Source organism: Sciurus vulgaris, assembly GCF_902686455.1.
Source record: "Sciurus vulgaris genome assembly, chromosome: 4".
Taxonomy (NCBI): domain Eukaryota; kingdom Metazoa; phylum Chordata; class Mammalia; order Rodentia; family Sciuridae; genus Sciurus; species Sciurus vulgaris.
In genome coordinates this window covers 102,763,905-102,786,059 of record NC_136464.1, presented here as the reverse complement: position 1 = coordinate 102,786,059, position 22,155 = coordinate 102,763,905, and the positions used below count along the sequence as shown (strand labels likewise).

Below are 22,155 nucleotides of genomic sequence, written 5' to 3'. Positions count from 1 at the left end.
TATTGAGGAGTTTTATGTACAACAATAGCAAGGCCTAGGTTTTAACTGTGGAAATGAGAGAGGCTAGATTAGGGTCAAGGACAGTACTACTAAAGGGGAGCAGATTAGTGAATCAAGGGGCCAGAATAGATTAGTTTCCTACTGCTGTAGCAAATTATCACAAACTTAGTGGCTGAAAACAGCATAAAAATTTATTCTTTTGTGGTTCTGGAGGCCAGAAGTCTAAAATTAGTATGATTAGGCTAAAATCAGTGAGTCAGCAGGGTTGGTTCTTTCTGGGGCGTCCAGGGGAGAACCCATTCCTTGCTTCTTCCATCTTCTAGAAGCTGTTGGCATATCCTGTCTCCTGGCCACATCACTCCAGTCTCTGCATCTCGGTCACATCACTTACCTCTCTGACCTCCTGCTTATAAGGATTCTTGTGATTGTATTTAGGACTCACCCAGATAATCCAGGATAATCTTCTCATCCCTAGATCTTTATCTTAATCATGTCTACAAAATCCATTTTTCTATATAAGGTAACATTCAGAGGTTCTGGGAGGTGAGATGCTGTCATCTTTGGGGGAAGGGGCATTATTCTTTCTACCATGCAAGGCATTTGAAAGTTTAGCTATGGAGACTTTGATATCAGCAGGATTATAACAGGAATAGGACTGATGAAAATGAAACCATACAGAAGTTAAAAGTAGTCAAGGAACAAGTGGAAATTACTTATGATCCCACTAATGACTACGGCAGAAGAGTTAACACAGTCCACAGTCAGAGAAATCAGAGTTGGGAATGTTCTCAAGAAGGAGAGAGGAAAGTTAGTCTGGAACTGGCAGTGAACACAAAGAACACTGCTGCTTCTCCTCCAGACCAATGCTTTGGGGAGAAAGCAGCTATCTTTTGAAAAGACTATAAGAGTAGTAGAGTTCTCAGTGGGGACACAAATTTCTGATAGAATAAAAGGGTGAAGGGAACATGCAAAGAAGACATGAAAATTCAGATGATTTTGCTGATGACTGAATTTCAAAAAGCTCAGAAGATGGGGGAGGAGAAAGAAGAGGTCAGAAAATGGGAAACTAGTGCTACCTGTGGTCATTGATGTTGGCAAACTGGATGGTCTAACGGCCAGTGATTTGCTCTGGCAGACTTGGGAGAGTGGGAGTTTGTGGCAGAGTGCCTGGAGCTCTGGGAACCCCACTTATCAGTGTCAACAGAAGCTGGTGGAGGGTTGGTCTCACTTAGAGTGCATGGGGGTCGGGTGAGGCAAACTCAAGATCCACCATACTGCAGAACCTGAGAGTCAAAGAGGAGGGCACAGAGGATGGTGTGTTTTGTATGTTAGTTCGCAGAAGGAAAGTACATATTTCTGTCTTTGTTCGTTCCTGATGTTCTGGTTAACGGCAGAGGCCAGGTTGTGCATTCAGTTTTGTGCTCAAGCTAAGGGGCTTTGCCTGACATTTCCAAACTTTGGAGTTGTGTTGTAAGAACCGAATAGAGTGAGGATTACTTAGTTTATCTAAGGTGTCACAGGCAGCATTGGCACACATATTGCTTGATGTTTGGACTGGAATTTCTCAGTACTACTTATTTACTGTCATAAAATAAATTCCAGATGGACTAAACACTTACATGGAAAAAGCAATACCTTAAAAATGGTTTAAAATCACAGGCAAACCAATTGGTTTTAAAAATTTAAAGAATCATGACAAATATTGTTACTTAAAGGACTCATACAAATTAAAAAAAAACAATTTTTAAAAAATCTCAATAGTCATCCATGGGATAATGGACAGAGAACATAAGAGAGTCAGTCACAAAAGAGGAAAATGTAAATGATCAATGTTTGAAAACTTAATTTCCCTAGCTCTCCAGAATATGAAAATAGAAATGACAGTGAAATGACATATTCATTTATCAAATTAGTAAATGTTTTATAAAAGGACACCATGCTAGTACCAGTGTTGATACACTGAAGTAGATATTTTTATATTTGTTACATAGGAGGACAAAAAGCTTTCGCAGTGAGGGTGAAGAGAGCTTACATAACCCTTAAGCTAATAATGTAACCTTTAGGGATTTATTCTAAAGAACTAAAGAGAAATCCAAATAAAGCTTTATACTTGATGATCACCACATGTACAGAAGATTGGTACGAGTCCACATTAAAGGAATGTTAGGTAAACTATGGCATGTCCACATGGTTGTCATTAGACCTGCTCAATAATAGTCTAGCTTATCTGTCTCTGGCACATGGTAGAATTGCACTTCATTGTCCCATGCAATTAGTTGTGGCCATATGACTCAATTTGACTAAAGAAATGTGAGTAGAAGAGATATTTTGCTAGACCGTGGCTTTGAGAGCTACTGTATTGTCCACATCTCCTCCCCTTGGCCTGTCGACCAATGGTACTCTGGATGGTGGAGGCTCTGAATGGCATGAACAGTTAGACACTGATTATGTGGGGAGATCCTGGTGACCTGAGATGGACAGGTTGCACATTCAAGAAGCAAACACAGAGGTTTTAGAGTTTGTGTTATCGCATTGTAACTCAGCATAACCTCACTAATGTAATCTATATGATGAAGAAAATACAGCATTTTAATGTTTACAAAGAATTCTTAAATTAAGTGAAAAATGGTTTAAGCTACCCAGTGTGTGGTATTTTGTTATAGCAGCTCTTATCTAACAATGAAGCTTAAATTTTGTTCACCAAACATTTTTCAGGAACCTTTTCACTGTGCGTGCCAGGCACAATGCATTAGTACCTTGCACAGAGTAGATGATATGCTTGGCACTCATCTGCATGCCAACATGTGGTCTTCCCTTCACCCCTAGTGTGTTTTCCAGACTCTTCTCTTATTTGAAGAGAGTATTCACATTCCCTCTGCTCGATCTGAAGCCCTGCCCACCAAACCTTATTCTCTTGGTCTCCACTCTTGTTCAAGGTTCTGTGTCCATTTTTTAGCATTATAGAAGGACTGCAGATAACTGCAAGGATGCATGATTTTTTGCGCACTTGACAACTTTCGCCTTCATATAAATTCTTAAAAGTGGGACTGCTCTGCAGTTTATATTCCTATACACATTGCAGTTACAATCCAAGTCATTTTCCATTGACAATCTTAATTGTTTATTTTAACCTGTACCAATACTCTTATTTTTGATTCTAGTCTTTCCCTGTGTTTTCCCCATTGTTTTATATGAAGAATCTGTCATTTTTCATGCTTATATTGATTTTCCTTTTGCTACTGAATTTTATAGAAATATTAACATTTTATCCTTTTTATTATAGCCCCCCATTTTGTTATTTATCTTTTATTACTTTATTAATATTGAAAGATTTTTTTTTTTTTTGGTTTGTTTGCCGTCAGTATTAAGGCTATCAGACTTTTAGTATTCTATCATGCTTAACGCCTTCTTAACCCAAGATTCTTTAAATTTTTGCCCACATTTTCTTTCTTGTACTCTTATGATTTTGTTTTTCACTTTAAAATTCTTGTTTATTTAAATTTATTTTGGTGTAAATTATGAGACTTGAAACCAGCATTAGTTTTTCTAATGGGTTTTGGAATAACCATCCTTCCCCTGTGGATTTGAGAAAGTCTGCTTTGTCTGATGCTGAGTTCTCTTATACCAGAAAGTTTGCTTTCTTTCTTGGCCTGCCGTCTTAGGGGTTCTTCTGCAGGCTGAATAGTCACGTGTGGAGCTTTGGTTGACCATTGGTTTTCAGCACAGATGCCTTTGCTTCACTCTCCCATCAACCCGGCTATTCCTTTCACTCTGCCATATATTTATCATGTTCTTTTTAGAAGTCCCTTAACATCTTGTTAAATATTTTCATTTCATTATTTTTTTTGCCATTATGAATGGGAAATTTATCTCTTCTTTTTGTCTAGCTAATGATCATAATATGTAAGTTACTGGTTTTAGGTTGTTGGTTCTGAGGCTGGCAGTCTTTTAATTATTATGGTTATTAATGTATGTTAATTGTACACATTAATGAGATTCACCATTAATCACTGGTGGTATTTCCATACATACATATGTCAGGCAGTGATCTTGTCCATCCACAGTTCTTCCCTCTCCCAACTCCCAGACCTGCTGGTTCCCTTCCCAGTCCCTAAATTCCTTCTTCTGTTTTTAGTTTGTCTGTTTCTTTTTTGTTTCCACACATGAGAGGCCACATACAATACTTGTCTTTCTGTGTCTGGCTTATTACTCTTAACATGATACCTTTCCGTTCCATCCACTTTCCTGTAGGTGACAGAATTCATTCTTTATGACTGTTTTTTTATCCATCTGTTGATGGACACCTAAACAGATTCCACAGCTTAGATTTTGCAAATAGTGCCCCAAGAACATGGATATGTAGGTGTCCCTTCTGTATACTGGCTTCATTTCCTTTCCATAGTGGCTGTACTAACTTATATTCCCACCAACAGTGTACGAATGTTCTGTTTCCTCCGCATCCTTGGTGGCTGATAATCTTAATGAGCACTTACCATTTTTGATACTTAGGGGTTTCCTAGATACAGATTTCTAAAAACATTTTTAAATAATACTTTTACTGCCCTTTCCAATATTTACACATTTCCATTTATCCTTGTTCAATGGTGTATTCAATTGTTCAATGGTGTGAACTTTCAAAGTAATGCTAAATAATGGAGAAGATGAATATCCTTGTGTTATGTGGTTTTAATGGGATGTTTCTGGTTTGATATATTATTTGAAAGAGGGCTAGTATGTATATTTGAGATAAGAGAAGATTCCAGGTAAAGAGCGGCATGTTTAAATTCCAAAGATAGGAACATGAAACTTATGTATGGTAGTAGGTTGTGTAAAGTGAAAGCTGTTTTAGGGAAGTTACAGCATGAGCAGAGGTGGCTCCTCCTAGGAGGATGAGCTTAATTAGGCACAGTAGGTAATACAGAAGAACACAGAGTGTAGAGCTCTAGAATCAGATGGCCTCAGTTGGGTCTTGTGTATCAGATATTTGTCGGTAAGACAATGATGTATAACCTATAGGGCTATGATGACGATCAAATGAAATAAGTATGTCAAAAGCACTTAACCCAGTGCTTGACACATGATAAACAGGAAACAACTGTTAGGTATTATTATTGGTAATATAATAAGTGGTGCAGAGTTTGAAAGGGGATTTTAAATGATTAAAAAGAGTGTGTGGGAAAAATAATGTCATCAGTTGCATATTGGATGGGTCAGAACAGGAAAAACCAATTAGCAGACTAAAATTGATTGGCATCTGTGTATTCAGCATTCTTCCAGCAATGAGTTTTGAGGTCACCCCTGTTCCTCAAAGATAGCCATTTGCCAGGCCATCTGTTCTTCACAATAATGCATGGAAAGTGACTTGCGCACCAACACAGCAGATTTTTGCCCTTTTAGTGGCCTTCCATAACCATATGTGGTTATTAATGTGCTAGAGTAGTTTATCTTAGTGTCTTTGGCACATCTTAATTTGTAATATGTGTATGTAATAATTATAAAAAAGAGTGCCTGGTTAGTTGCTTTCTTTAACATACACTCTCTTCAGATCCCTGACTTAGTGTGATGCAATCATTCTTTTCACATGTGTATGTTTTTCTGTGTCCTGGGAAAGCTTTGAAATACTTGCTGATTTATGGAGGAGAAAAAGTGAACCAAACTTTCTTAGAACATTTAGAAAAACTCAGACCCTTAAAAGCCAAAATCAAACAGTATTTGAAATGATTTATACAATTACAGCACTAACTTTTTTCCACTTAAGCCAAAGTACAGTCTAAACAACCCTTTCACCCTACTTAGTCCTTTAAATGGAAGCAATGTAAGTCTATAAATCAAGTGATGGTTTACATTTATTTCATAACCACCTTTTCTAACTCATTTTCCCTCTTAGAAACCTATATCCTCCGAAAAGTTAAACCAGTCCTGCATTGAATTAAAATTGAAATGAATAAAGAAATACATTAAAAGAGTGTGGAGATTGATATGTTGCCAAAGCTCAGCTTAGAGAAACACAGTATTGAAAGAAAGTAGAACAATACTAGACACTTTCAAACTGGCTTATTTAGAATAAGAGAATTCAGCTCTAAGCAGCTTTGTCTCACTAGTGAGTAACAAAACAGTCACTGTGGTGCTGTAATTTCAACTAACCTTCTGGCACTGTTCCTCAGAGTCCATGAAACATTTTAATTTGAATTATTTTCCAATAACGTCTTATTTGAAATAGCTTTTTTAAACTTTTATTTTGATTTTATTATATTTTAATGGTTCTCTCTACTAATTTTTAATTATTATTTCTGTAGTTAAACAATTAAGCTCTCTCTTGGGCAAGTTTTGTGTCTTTTTATTTTTTTCTTTCTCCCACAGTGTCTAGCCTAGCTGGCACACAATAGATTATCACTAACTTCTTGCTGATGAACTGTCTGCACCAGGGCTAGAGGACTTTCTGAGGCAGCAGCTGAATATTCCTTGGAGGCCCTCACAGCTCCTGAATGGCAGTCCTTGAATTTTTATCTAAAATTATGTCAGGTCACATGCTGTTCAGTGTTATATTGGGGTAACCAGGGTCCTAAGGTTGTTTACTGGCATTGAAGATATACCAGGAATAACGGGTCTGTTTCTAGCAGGGTAGACATTGACTGTGACAGAGAGAATCATGTGGCCTGGCATGGGCCACCTAGGCATCATGGAACCAGGGCCCCTGGACCTAGTATCTGAATAGGGTGGATGAGGTAGTGGCTTCTAGTGGTGCATCTGAGGGTAGGGAGGTGGCTGCTAATGAGGCATCCTGCCAGTGTCCTGCTGCTCCAAAGGGTCCAGGCAGGGTCCTCCTGTGTGCCTGTTTAGGGTTTTGGCCATCCCACTGCTGTTCCATTTGCTGTCAGGCTCCTAATTTGGCATATTTCAACTGCTCCGTGTAGAAGTTCTGATGTTCAGTAAGCAACTACTGCCTCTGTTGTTCTAGAGCTTCTTTTTCTCTATTCATGATGATTTTCAGCTCCTCAAAATATCTAAGTTTGATCTTTGTTTCTTTATTTGTGTCTTAGCCAGGACTACCAGGGGACTCAGTCTTTGTCTCTTCCACAGCAGCCAGGTGCTTGGCTTTGATGGCAGCTGAGAGGAGAGCATCTGCTGCCACTGTGGCAATATTTCCTTCAGAAATCTCATGTTCCACTTTCTTCTTTTTGTATCACTTTTTCTTTCTTTACATGTTTCAGTGAGTTCCCTGTTCTTTTCAGTCTCCTTTTCTTTTGATTTGATATCCTCAGTAACTTCACTATCCCTTCCTTCTCACTTTTTTTCATATTCTCCAGCTAGTGCTTTATCACCTTCCTCTGTTTCATTTTCCTCTTTGAAATAGCTTGCTATTCATAAGTTGCAAAAATAGTTCCCATGTTCCTTTCACCCAGCTTCCCCAGTGATATTTTACTACCTAGCCATAGTGGGTTGTCAAATCCAGGCTATTAACCTTGGTGCAATACTGTTAACTCAGCACTCTGAATTACTTTTACATAATCTACTTGTACGTTTTGATTACTTCTGAAATTTTACTACCTTTTTTCCCAGAAAAACATTACATCTCAGAACAATTAGCTGAAACCAACTTATGATAACCAGATTTCAGGTGCACCATGAAGACAAGAACGGTACAAGTGGGATCAGTAGAAACTTGCACATCACTGAGAGTTTGCATTCTATTACCATGTCAGAAAAACACAAATATTTTAAAATGTTACCCATAGAGAGCCACCGAGGCCCTTTCATCAAGTCTCCTTGTCTGATAGGTAAAATCAGTATATACTATGAGAGCACCCATCTTAAACTTTTTGCCAGGTATTACATCATTGGCTTCTCTCTCTACTTTAGTAGCACTGATTTCCTTACCTTTGTCCTTAAACTGTTAACTCATTAGCTTTTAAGCATTTTGACCAAATCCATGGCAATAAATGCATTTTACATTATGATCTATTGTACAAATATGCTTATGTATATTTAAGTGTGCATGTGTGAATGAAAAGCTGAAACAGAAGTACAACAGACTAAAAGTTACCTTCACTATGTGCATGATATTCCATTATTTTCTCTTCTGTTTATTTATCTCTTCAACCTCCTGTCTTGATTTTACAAACCCCTAGTAGTTAATGACCCACAGTCTGAAAAACTCCATTTTAACCTATCTTGCCCCATGACTTGGCTTATTCCATCTTCTTTCCCAAGTCAGTCATAAAACGTTTTTCAGATAGAGATGTTTTAGAACTAAATTATCTAGAACATTAGAACTGTACCTCCTACTAGATCCCAGCACTAACATTTCTTCTTGTGTGTATTATATTTTTGGACAAACATCTTTCAGGACAGATGAGAATATATATGTATTAGATGGTATAAAAATGATATGATGCCCTTAACCCATGTACAAACAGACAAACAACATGTATCCCATTTGTTTACAATAAAAAAAAAAATGATATGATGCAGTGCCCTGAGAATTCTGTTGTAGATAGGGAAGGGTTAAATTTTGCCTTGTGAAGATAACTTTTTATCTGGGCATAGTCACTTCTATTTCACATTTTACTCTAGGTTAAATCACAATTAACCTATGAGGTTCAAGTGAGATGTGATAGAAAGTGACTAGAGGATATATCAGTCTAGAGTTGCTTGCTGATAGGGAGTTTGTTATGATAGGAGGGGCTGCTGTGTGGGGTTGAAAAGAAGAATAGAATCAAATAGTAAAGAGTCCATTATGTCTGCTGAAAAGCTTCTGCACGATCTTGGAGGGAATTGGGAGACCTTAGAGGTTTGAAGTTTGTAAGCAGAGTACTAACATGAACAGATAGAAGTTGTAGGGAAATAGATAAGGTTTTGGTATGGGGGATGGCCTGAAGGATAGAGAGAGAGGAAAGGAAGCAAAGAATCTATCCAAGTCATAGATTAAAACAAATACTCAAATGTAATGAATATTGCCATATACTTTACAAACATCAATTTTTTTATTTGTGAAAGCAGTCTACTAGGTCATTTTGATAATGTTTTATTTTCTTGGCAACACATTTACAAAAACTTCTTGAAAATATATTTTATCCAGTCTTTCAGTTATTTCGTTCTGGAGGATTATTGGAAATAACCAAACCCATCATGCTATGAAAACAGGAGTTTCTGCATGCAATTCCCTGTGCTGCTTATTATGCTTTACTTTATTTTCTATTTTGGGAGATTGCCTTGATTTTCTCCCCTTACTCTTCCCACTGTTTTTCATTTGGAGTTGGAACTTCTTCCTGTTTTGTTCTTTCTTTTCGACTGCATCTTTATCTTGTTTAATGAATGTCACTTTTTTGGTCACAGAAAACATATATGCACATAGATCCTGCCCTGAAGTTCACACATTCTAGGCAAGAGATGAGCAAAACCTAAATCTGGATACTGATGGTAGGAATGTATATCAGAGTAAAACTACAAGGAATATCTTAAGATAAAATTGTCAGGACTTGAGAATTGATTGACATTAATTGAAGGAAAAAAATCAAGAGTTGCTACTGATCTCCAGCCTATGAAGAGCACCTGGGAAAAGCCTAAAACTTAAAACTTTCCCCTTAAATAGTAAGACAACAGTGTCTACCATTGCAACTTCAGTTCAATATTATACTAGAGGTTTTAACCAGAGTTCCCAGACAATAAAAGTAAATAAAAGGTATTCATACTAGAAAGGAAGAAGTTAAAAGATCTGTTTGGTATGGTTCTCTCTATATAAAATCCTCAGGAATACACACAGAAAATATTAGAGTAGATAAAAAAACTTAACAGAGTTGCGGAATACAAGATCGGTATACAAAGAACATTTGTTTTTCTATACTCTAGCAATGGATAATTCAAAAGTTACATAAAGAAAACAATTCTATTTGAAATAGCCCAGTAAAAAACACAATACTGGGGAGTAAGTAGAAATCCAAGGCTTGTATGGAAAAAACTACAAAACATCACTGGCAGAAATTAAAGAAGACCCACGTAAATAGGTGTTTCATGTGCATGGATTGGAAGACTTACTATTAATATGGAAATACTACCCAAATTGACCTAAAGATTCAGCACAATTGGTATCGAAATCTCTATTCCTATTTTGTAGAAACTGACAGTCTGGTCATGAAACTTTATACAGAAATGTAAGGGTTCCAAGATAACCCTAACAGTCTTGGAAAAAGAACACCTTGGAGGGTTCACACTTCCCAATTTCAATACTTACTACCAAGTTATTAGTAATCAAGACTGGATGGTACTGGCATGGAATAGATATATAGGTCAATGGAATATAGTTCAGATCTCAGAAGTAGATCCATTCATTTATGGTTGATTGACTTTTGATAGTGTATCAAAACAGCTCAGTGAGCATGGTAATGCATGCCTATGATCCCAGCAGCTCAGGAGGCTGGGGCTGGAGGAGCGCCAGTTCAAAGCCGGCCTCAGCAACAGTTCAAAGCTGGACTCAGCAAAAGCAAGGTGCTAAGCAACTCAGTGAGATCCTGTCTCTAAATAAAATACAAAATAGAACTGAGGATGTGACTCAGTGGTCAAGTGTCTGTGCATTTAATCCCCAGTACTCACTCCCCCAACCCCCAAAGAAAACCCAGCTCAATGGGGAAAGACTTGTCCTTTAAAGAATGGCATTGGGCCAACTGGATATCTATGTGCAAAAGAATGAAATCAGACTCTTTTATGATATAGTATTTAAAAAATTACTCAACACTGATTAAAGACCTAAATTGAGGGGCTTAAATTAAAAGTTCTTGGAGGAAGGCATAACTATGAATATTCATCACCCTGCATTAGGAAATAGTTTCTTAGATATGATACCAACAAGCAATCAAAGAAAAAAAGAATAATTTTGTTTCCTCTGTACTCAGAGGGCACTATGACAAAAGTGAAATGACAACCCAGAGAATATGTTTCTGATGAGTGTCTAATTTCCAAAATGTATAAAGATTTTATTGTTGAATGATACTTCAACAATAAAAAGTCAATTAAAAAACTGAGGAAAGAATTTGAAGAGCTATTTCTCTGAGAAAAGTAAACAGGCTAATAACCACACGAAAAGATGCTCAAGGTCATTGGTCAAGGATTTGCAGATGAAAACCACAATGAAATACCATTTCACTGTCACTGGGATAGATACAATTTTTAAAACAATAACAAGTGTTGGTGTGGATGTGGAGAAATTAGAACCCTCATGTACTGCTGATGGGAACATAAAGTGCTGCAGCAGCTTTGGAAAAGAGTCTTGCAGTTCCTCAGAACATTGAGTAGCATTACCAGGTGATCCAGCAATTCCATGCCTAGGAGGAATAGATTCCACTTAGAATGAAAATCATGCCCAACCAAAATTTTATATATGAATATTCATAGCAACATTATTCATGATAGTCAAAAAGTAGAAACACTCTAAAAGAATCCAGCAGTGCATGCATAGATACACAAAAGGATGTATCCATACAATGGAATATTAGTCATAAAAAATAATGAAGTATTGATTCATGTTACAGCATGGATAATCCTTGAATTATGCACAGTGGGAGCAGCCAGGCATTAAACAACACATGTTGTTGTGATTTCATTTGTAAAAAAGGTCCAGAATAAGTAAATCTCTTGAGACAGAAAATAGATTCCTGGTTGTCAGGAGTTAGGGGGAGGAGGCATGGAAATGACTGACTGCTAGTGGATACGGGTTTTTATTATTATTATTATTGTTTTTGTTCTAATTAGTTGTACATGACAGTAGAATGCATTTGTACATTTTGATAAATCATAAATGGAGCATAATTCTCATTTTTCTGATTGTACATATTGTAGGATCACATTGGTCATGCAGTCATATATGTTTGGTGTGATGAAAGTGTTTTGGAATTAGATGGCAATGGTGGTTGCATGATTTTGTGAATATACTAAGAATCACTGGATTGTATAGTTTAAAAAAGTTAAATGCATGGTGTATGTCTTTTATCTTTAAAGTCAATGTTGACATAATGTTTTAGGACAGGAAAAGGTCATGATGGGTCACATTTGATAGACTTGATTCAATCCCATGAAAGAGAAGACTAAGTTGCTATAGGAGTGAGAGATCAGCTTACCTCAGAAGCATTTCTGGTTAGTATTATGTAGGATAAAATTTAATTTAGTAATCTGTAGATTTCTAAGGAAATATAAGGCTATTAGTTCATGTTAACCTTGACCATTTCTCACTATTGGCCTTTTCAAAAATTAAACCTTGAACCTTCAAATTTAGGCAATATAAAAAAAAAATCCCGACATTCTAATATAAGGTAGTATACAAAATGTTATAGCATTGTAACATGCTAGTTGATACTATTTTGATATGAGCAGTTTTAATAAATTTCACGGCTGCCTTATTTGTGTACTAATTTTAACTAATACTGTTGATTATTTTTATCTAATCCTTTTTGTAAACAATTCCATTAATGTGTGCTCTTCGGCATTATCCAAGTTCTCCATGTTTCAGCTACACTCTAACAGTTTGTTTCTTCTTCCTTCTCCTCCTCCTCCATCTTTTATTTCTTTTTCTTTTTCTTTCTTTCTCTTTTAATTGCTAAAAGCTATTTCATCAGGAATTTTGGAAATTCTTCAGATGAGACAATCAGGGAGTATTGATGACATGTTGGTGGAAAGCAGGCAAACCTAACAATTTCCATGGATCAGTCATGTATTTTATTTGTCAGTTACATTACACAAAATGCAGGTAGCAACATGCCCTGCAGATGACACACTGTCACATGCCCTGGGCTATTCTTGAGAACATGCAGTTAACAAACTTCTGGAATGCTTTCATGGTATTCTTGAGGGGCAGAGGAGGTGGCTATGAAGTATTTCTGGGTGTTTTTACCATCTTTATTAATTCAGTTTAATCCAGCAAGAAAAGAACCCTTGGTGAGACATATTTCCTAACTGCTCTTGTCCAGTTGTGTACATCTTGGGTAATGTAAAGGAATGTTAATGAGATGCACTTATTCATATGACCTGGAGGGATCTTTCAACACAAGGATTAGAAAATAAGTTTGGAAAACAGTGATTATTCCAATCAAAGAAGTTGCGTGAACATCATTTAAAGTTATTAGGTAAAGCTTAAGCCAGGCATGGTGGCACACACCTGTAATCCCATTGGTTTGGGAGGCTGAGACAGGAGGATCCCGAGTTCAAAGCCAGCCTCAGCAAGAGTGAGGCACTAAGCAACTCAGTGAGACCCTGTCTCTAAACAAAATATAAAATAGGGCTGGGGATGTGGCTCAGTGGTCGAGTGCCCCTGAGTTTAATCCCTGGTACCCACCCCCTGAAAAACAATAATAAAATAAAACTTAATAGGCAAGAGCCAGTGAGATGAAGAGGTGGATGTGTCTTCATAGATTTCAGATGAAATCACATGACTATTCAGGAAGAATCTTAGATAAGATTCTTAATTCTGTGAGAAGCATTTTTTATTTTGTCACTTAAGAAGTTCAGAGGGGTATGTGTGTCAGTAACTTGTATATTACCTATTTGTTGATATCTTTGTAATTTTAGTGATTATTGAAACTCTGAAAAAGAATTTGAACTTATAAATGTAAATTTTATATAGATTACCATAATTGGTATCTAATTCTTAAATTTATTTTATCATCCCCTGTGTGTGTATTGATTGAAGATACTGTGCTAGTAAGAAGATACAAAGAGGTACCCAGGGTCCTCTCTGCTCACCAAAGGAAAAGGTTGGTAACTGGAAAATGGAGCTTTCCCAGAGGGCCAGCAGTGCACACTTTATGCCTCCTTTCTCTTATTTAACCTGTGCAACCATTCTATGAGGTGGGTGTGACACAGTCACATTTGCAAAATTAGGATGTAGGGGGGTTATGAATCTGGTGATGGTTAAGCAGCCACATTGTAATCAGATGGTGGTCCTTTATGTCATGTCTGCCTCCAGGACACTGTGTGAGTGTGAGTGCAGGGTCCTTAGAATTGACTACCCGGCATGTCATGGGCATTCAATTAATTTGGGAAAGATGGATGGATGAGTTTCAAGTCTATGCTTATCCATTATGTGTCATGCTCCTAGGCAAAGAGGAAAGAACTATGTCTATATAACAGTGAAACCCTGGCTGTTAACCAAGGTACTTGAGACCTAGCAGTACAGGAGAAATTAGAACAGCCTTTGGTTTTCTCTACAAAGATTTTAAAGGCACAAGAAAAAACTCATTTGTAACTGGGATGGCATTTTGAAAATATTAAACTAGTGCATCTGTCCCATCCCCCACTTCCATATATCCTCCCTAAACCAGTCTCATATGCTGGCTGATTAGGTAAATGGGAGACCTGGAAGGGGTGTCTCCATGGTAGGGAAGTGACTGTGAAGGCCAGGACTCCAGTGCTGAGGTGGGAGGTGCACCACCCACTGAGGGCACCCAGGGAGGCCCATATGGTAGTCCCTGAGAGCCTGAGCACATGGTGGAGTATTCACTCCCACAATGAGGACCAGCACAAGTAGGGATCGAGCGTACAAGTAGGCCCCTACTGCTGTGAACACAAAGGCCTAGCTGCCTGTGAGCAGGGAACAGTGCTAAAACCAAATGTCCTGGTTGTTCCCAGGATCAGCACTGAGTAGGCAGTAAGTAGTGTAAGTAGTGTCTTTTTGTTTTTTGTTTTTTTTAATCAAAAAAGGTTTTTATTGATAAAAGTATTATTTGAGTAGAAACTAGAGAAAGTGAGAGAATGAGCCATATGGTTACTTCCAGGGGGAGAGTTTCTGGGGCAGAGAGAAAAGCAAGGACAGGAATGTGTGGGATTAGGAGCTTGCTCACTGCCCCTTGTGCTTTGGACCAGCAAGTCACCCGTATGGCAGCTACAGAGTTAAAGAAAAAGAGACAGGAGATGAAGTCTGAGCTATAAGGATCAAAGGAAGAAATTCTAGGGTTCTCCTTGCCTGTATAATGTGAGGAGTTGATAGGCTCTTTGGATGCCAAGTCATTCTTTTTGTTTTTGCCCTTTTTGTATTCTAAATAGATCTTACTGGACAGGGCTATAGTCTGCCTGGTACCCCAAGGTGGGTGGAGATCTTAATTCTCAAACTGAGTGCCAGCTCTGACAGGTGCAGTCAGGGTGGAGAGAGACTCTGCCCACAATTACCATCACCTCACTCCCTGCACACCTGCTTCCCTTGCACAGCTATGCAAGGTGATGCACTTACCTTTGGACTTTCTTTACTTTAAGAAGTTACTGTCCCTGCTGCATCACTGTTTTTGTATTCCTCTCTGCACATGGGCAGAAAAATCCCATTGTCTATAAAGGACTGTCGCATCCTTTTCCAGTTTTCCTCTCCTAGTTTTTTTTCTGGTCCTACATAAACACCCACCTCCTTTGCTGGATGGTTCATGATCATATGAAGGCAAAAGCAGCGCCCTCTTGTTTTGGTGCCTGTACTACACCTGTATCCTGTGACTTAACTACCAAACACTGCCTGATGGTAGCCTGGACACTTAGGAACCATTCCTGCCAAGGTCTCCCTTGCTGTCCCGTGCCTTCCTGACTGTGGAAGCCTGAATCCTCTGTACTATTTGACCATGCTCTAGAATGAAGGGGCTATCTGCATTTTTCCCTTGAGATATTACAGTCAACAGAAAAAGCCATGCTAAGAAGTTTTTATTAGGAAGGAATAAAGCCAACATTGCTTGGTTCCAGCTGTGTTTGTTGCTTGCTTTTCATTTATTATCTCATTTAATTAGATCAGTTTTACCTTTCCATGTTTCACCTAATAAATGTTTTCCATTGAGTCAGTTATATCTTTGCTCTTCTAATGTATTAGTTTTTGATAGGTTCAAGACTAGATTTCCAGGGGTTTGGTTTTGCAAAATTGTTTAAATTCATATATATGAAATTGATAATTGAGGTTGACATACTAAAGAGACTCCTAATTAATAATGCTGTGCATCATTAGCATTGTACCATCTACCACCCAGTTGTACTAGGGCCATTGGGTAGGCTGCCAAGAGACCAAGGAAGACCCCCAAAGATGGTTTATGAGCCATAATTTTTATTGAGAATGTTTACAGGGAGGTCTGGTGATGACAAGCTGCATAGGTATACCTCTGCTACATGCAGTTCCTCCAGTGCCTCACCAGAAAGTCGTGTCTCTTCCTCCTCACAACGCTTTGTCCAGAGGCAGCCTGGAACTCTCAACTGCTGCTCTGGTCTGCAGCAGTTACTGCAGGCAGGAAGCATTTTATAGGTTAGGTTGCAGAAGCAATGATATCATCAGTATTAACTTGTTCTGCTCTTTGTATGACCAACATCCCAAGGAGACCTTTCCTGGTATATATGCAGAAAGCACCAGCTTGTCTTAATATCCAACATACATGAGAGAAAACCAGTGTCCTTAAAGATATCTGGACATTCTCGCCCAGATTTGCTGTTATTGTTCCCTTAACTTGACTAGATTCTTGGGGACAGAAAGGGGACATTCAGAGACATGGTGTTTTATTGCCCTGTTTTTCTTTAAGGAGAATACAAGCTGTGTGCCTGCCTTGTTGCTATTAATTGCCTAAAGAGAATTGGATTGTTAGGAGGGATTTTTTTATATATATAATGCTGAACCTAGTCTCTTGAAAGTAGGCTGTATTCTGTCATTGGCATAGAAAATATTTTCTAGTTGTCATTAGGATACTATAGGATTCTTAAGAAATGATACTTTCACAAATTATTCAGATTTTTGTAGGCTCATGTGGACAAGGATGTGTCTCATACATATTTTTACATGTTGGAGGGCAGGATTAACATTTTAGACTGTAATTCTATTATTGCTTGTGTAAGGATTTCCTTTTCAGCTGTAAAAATAGTTCTGTGGTGTGTTGTGATATGTGTTTTAGCAGATATGGTAGAAATGAAGTAAAAAATTATAGGTGTCTGATATAACAGAAATGTGGCTTGTTGGGGGTGTCAGTAGTTTTGAAATTAGAATGGTTGTACAATTGGTTTCCTTCACCTCACAAACAAGAGGTGAGTGGATAGGTCTGGTGAGCTGGTGTCTTCCCAACACATGGCTTTTATCTTGTCCAAAGTAGAGTTCTAATTTTTACCTTTTTTCAAGTTAACAGAAAAGGCCTTTAAGAAATATAGATACCCCTCCTATATTTTCAGGGTTTTAACAATCACCACAAACATAGTGACGTCCAACAGTATACTTCTCACATTCCTGGAGGTCAGCTGTCTGTACTACTTAGCACTTCCTCTGCTTGAAGCCTCAGAATGCTGTGGCAATGATGTCATTCAGGCTGTGGATTCAACTGGGGTTTGACTGCTTCACTCATTTCCTTATGGCCGTAGGACTGACAGGCTTCTTGCTGTCTATAGATGGCCCACAGACCCTAGAGGAGCTCCCCACCCAGGTCCTAGGGTCTTCTCTCAGGTGACAGAGCCCCCTTCCTCAGGTCCTGCAGGCCTCCCAGGTCTAGAGGACCCCCCGGGGTGTCTGACAGTGGGCTTTCCTAACCTGGGTGCAAGTTCCTCCTGCTACCACAAGAGGGTTTCTAGGGTGAGTCAGCTAGAGACAAGAGACATCATGTATAAGATAATCACAGGAGAGACATCCAACACCATTGCCATATTTCGTTGATTAGAAACAAATAACAGATTCTGTCTGCATTAAGGAAGGGGATTTCATAAAGGTGTGATCACCAGGAGGGCAGGTCATGGGGGCCACCTGAGTGTGTCCAGCATAACAACTTATTCCATGTAATATCACTTCATATTCCAAACCGAAGATTCCTGTTTGTTTGGCCCTGCTGTTTCACATTTTGGTACAATGTCAGTAGGTACTTTATCAATTGAAATCCTAGTCTTATTAATTCATGGAACATATAGACATAGAAACAGAGAGAGCACATGAGCAAGCTTTATAAACATGAGAGAATGAATAGAGGACTATCTTCTGCTCTCCAGTGAGGTTCAACAGTTAAACATTCTGGATGCCAATGATTTGGTATCATAAATACTCCACAGACCAGCAGTATTGTACATGGAGAATGTGAAGAGTCAGATGGTCCAGCTGTGAAGACTGGCTTAGGAAATTGCTTCTTCCTATCTTCTGTTAGTGACCCTAATTACAGCGGGTACACCTGTGAACAATAGGCTTTTATGTGCTTGTGTGGTGGTGTTAGCCCATTGTTTGTATAGAGTCTCAGAGGCTTGAAGAAGATTGAAATCACAGTCTAGGAAGCACTTCTCAAATCCTGTGCACAGTCCAGACCTGGAGATCTGGTGCCAAAATTAGCTTTAAAAAAAAAAAAAAAAAATCTCACTTCTATCAAATAATGTAGTCAAAGAAGTATTTTTTAAAAACCATGAATAGCTTAGTCCAAATTTGGTTTTAGCAGCACAGCATCCTTTTGTCTGTGATATGAATATAATTCCCAGGCTCCTTATCTCCATTGGAAATCTAGTTTGTCATAACATTGAGCATCAATCTGAAAGAATCACATAGTGCCCCTCCATCTGTCCAGTCAGTCAACCAGCATAGGGCTTTTGAATTTGTTATGCTCCAACAACTACTGTGCTGCGTCTATACTTGGACAGATCATATAGTTTATGACCTAAAGAAAATTTCAGTACAGAATGACACACACCAGGGGAACAATGGGTGTCATTCCTATTCTCATGCAGTTTGTATTGTTCCATGATAAGATTGTTTTAAAATATTTTTAGGTAAATGCATTTATACACATAACCCTGGAAATTAAGAAAGGATGCTGTATTTAACAGTGTGATAAAAGAAATGGTTAGTTCCATCATTCACTATTTAATGTGTGCTGAGTGAGTACTCCCTCTAGCCACCACTCCAGATTTGAAAGGGAAAATAGTAAAGAGCTATGTTGCTACCTTTCCATTCCTAGCAAATCTTGGAGTTAGGAAAGAGTAACAGGCAAATAAAAACCCTCAGAGGGTCTCACGTTCTTTGAAGAGTTCTGAGGCAAATAACATTACCCACAGGGCTTTGACTTGCTGCTTCGCCAGCTCCATGTATGTCTTTCAGATGGGGTCATTGAGATTATCTAACCCAAGATGAGTTTAGATAGCCGTGCCTCGGCATAGTGTTAGGATTTGAAACGTTTACTTTTCTAGCCAGAATACAAGGGAAATTATGAGGGTATTTGCATCGTGTATTTTTGAAACCAGATCTGTCTATAAAACTTTGAAGGAAGGATGGACACTTGTCCACTTGACAAATCCCTCCTAAAACGAATAAAATATTTGTTTAAAAGGAAGAAAATGCCCTAATTCCAGAGCTTACGCTGAAGTGCAGTATTACATTTTTTTCAGATGAAAGAGTAAAATGGAAACAAGGATGTAATATTAAGTTAAATTAGAAGGAATTTAGCAATTGTGTTCAAACAGCAGTGGAATTGTAGGTCTTAGTTGTCCATAAACTTCGGAATCTCTGATGAAAGGTGTCAGGTGGGTATAATTGATTTAGCAGGTCTTGAGGTATGGGAAGGGTATGGCATTAAACTCAAGCCTGTAATCAAAGAGCAAGACACAATGAGAATACCTGTTTTCAGGTAGGGGTGTTAACTCTAAGGCAAATGTGGTGGCTTAGGCATTGGTACGTCACAGAAATCCTGATGTGTCTGCCTACAGTTCTGAAAGGTCTTATTTTTACAACTGTGTTTGAGTGGGAACTCATTTATGAGTTGATGAAAATCAGAAACTTATACATTTTTTAGTTCAAATCAGGATGCTATTGAAGTAGAATTGTTCTCAAGATGAAACAAAATCGTATTCAGGTCAAATCTAAACAAAATTAAACTTGGCCCTGTACTGCAAAGGCTGACAAACTAGATCTAGCAGATCACCATTAAGAAAAAGTTTCAAAGAGAAAGCCCCCTAACTGTGTGCTGTGTGTTCCACTATGAGAGATGCTTATGTGTATTAAAACTTCAGGCCATATTCTGTTACTAAAGATACCATATCCAAGTTACTTTATGTGAGAAATTCACCAGTGGTTCTCATGCTAGGCAACATTTAGTAGGCTAGGATTTCAGAATAACATCAAAAATATAAAGACCCCTTTTTCTATAAGACAGACTATATAGAACTGTGTGTATATTTTAAGTGAATTCCACAGACCCAGCCCCTTTAATTAAAAATGTAGTTTGTCAAAGTTTGCTATACTAGAATTTGACCACAGATGGTCCTGGGTTGTATGTTTTCTTCTAAATACCACTAGCCTCCAAATAGGATGAAAGTCTTTGTCCACCTCTCTGCTTCTATACTTCAAGAGGCTCTGCTGACAGGAGACCCTGGGGTCACATTTCCAGTGCTGAGCTTCTCCCATCAAGGGCATGGCCTCCCTTAAGCCTCTGGGAGCCTCAGCCTAAGATTTTTTGTGTTGTCATGGTAATGTGTGGGGACCACACCTGTGCCTGAGGTGAGGAGTGTCTTGTGTTAAGTAGAGTGCAGGCCTTGTTACTGTGACTGAGACAAGATGGCAGCCAGCTGTGCAAGTTCACCTGCGCAGCATGAGTGGCAGCCATCAGGAGTCAAAATCCCTGGGGCACCACTGCTGGATACTGCCCTCACAGATGGTCCCACATGGTGTACCCACAGGTAGACACTGGACACAGGTCTTCCCTTCAGCTTGGGACTGCCAAGGTGCCCACCTTGTTTCCAGTCATCTTTTTGCAGAAAGGGAAGAGTAGACATTGAGGATTATTGTCTGCTTCTGCCATGACGGTCCCATGTCCTAAATTGATTGGAGTACTCCCTATGACAGCCACCTTGCCCAGAATAGGCAGATTAATTGTCTTAAAGAATTGCACACAATCAGAGTGTAACTGGCACATGGCCTTGTTTTTAAAGTCATTGCGTGTTGAGTAGGGGGCTCAGAACGTCCTAAGATTAGTTGCACCTCTGTGATGAAGAAACCATCTTTTCAGAAATGTTTGTTTCTTAATATATTAACTAGAATTTGCTTATCTAGTTCATAGAGTTGGAGAAAGGATTATATTTACATCTTATTTTTGAGAAAATTAAGGGATTTGTTAGAGAATAATTATATTATCATCCAAAAGAAAATCTTATTTTTTAAAAAATTTTTAAACATCAAAGTATGTGATTGCATGCTTCTCTAGTTTAGAGAGTTGTAGCGAGAATGATACTTTATTTCTAGGGAGTTACAAGATTGATTATGGAATAGTTATTGTTCTGAAGAGCTTCTGGATTTTTTTCCAAAAAATTTTAATGTCAGGTAAAGGTTATATTAGAAGAAAGTAGAAGACTGCTGTGTTAAATTCATTTCAGAAAAGTAAAAATTTAAAAACCCAAGTGTTGAGAACAGGGTTTATAACCCAGCTTCTGCTGAGACAGTGTTACAAAGAAAGTGCTATCCTGATGGTATGTGTCTGTACCTGTCTGTCCCTCCTCTCCCTGGCCAGAGTGTGGGGGTTTTCAACTTTTTAGGACAGAGAAAGAGCAGTATTCATGGGGAAGGAAGTTTCTACTGGGACAGTATTCTCCCATGAAGACCCATGTGTCCATATGCAACATCCTTGCCCTCAGAAAGAATGGGCACTTTCTCTAAAAATTCTCTCTGAGTCCCATGACCAGGCACTCCATGGTGTCCAGAAGAGCTGCGAAATCTGTGGCATGATCAACCCTCCTACCGCTCTTTCTGGACTCTCCTCTCTATATTTCTATTGCAGAAATGAATCTCGGAGTGATTAGGTGGCAGTTTGTTCCTTGTCATGATTAGAAAATAAATTGAACAGTCTTAGATAAGGCAGGGAGCCCTGAGGATTTCTTCCATTGAGAGGCTGCCAGGAGTTACCTTTGGTTCTTAGCGTTTGTTTCTTATTTATGAAAAAAAAAAAATTCATTCCTAGATTCTCTTTCTTCCTATATCCAGTTTTTCAGTTCCATCCCATTTTTCTTCTGTTCTATGCCTTTTTGATTTGTCATGATAAAACATGGAAATGTTTAGCTTTAGAAAAACTAGCCCATATGAAAAGGTTTATGCAGCAAATGTCATTGCAAAGTAAAACTTTTGAACTTATCAAATTATTAAAAATAAGTAAACATAGAATTTTTTTTCTAGATAGTCATATGAAATAAAATATATTATAATTGAAGTAAGTAAACTCA

General features: G+C 38.3%; 1 protein-coding gene across 4 annotated transcripts in view; it reads left to right on the top strand.

Annotated features, from left to right (window-relative positions):
* Positions 1–22,155, top strand: part of MIPEP (mitochondrial intermediate peptidase) — a 164,474-nt gene that overhangs the window by 111,342 nt on the left and 30,977 nt on the right. The gene's annotated exons all lie outside the window — the stretch shown is intronic.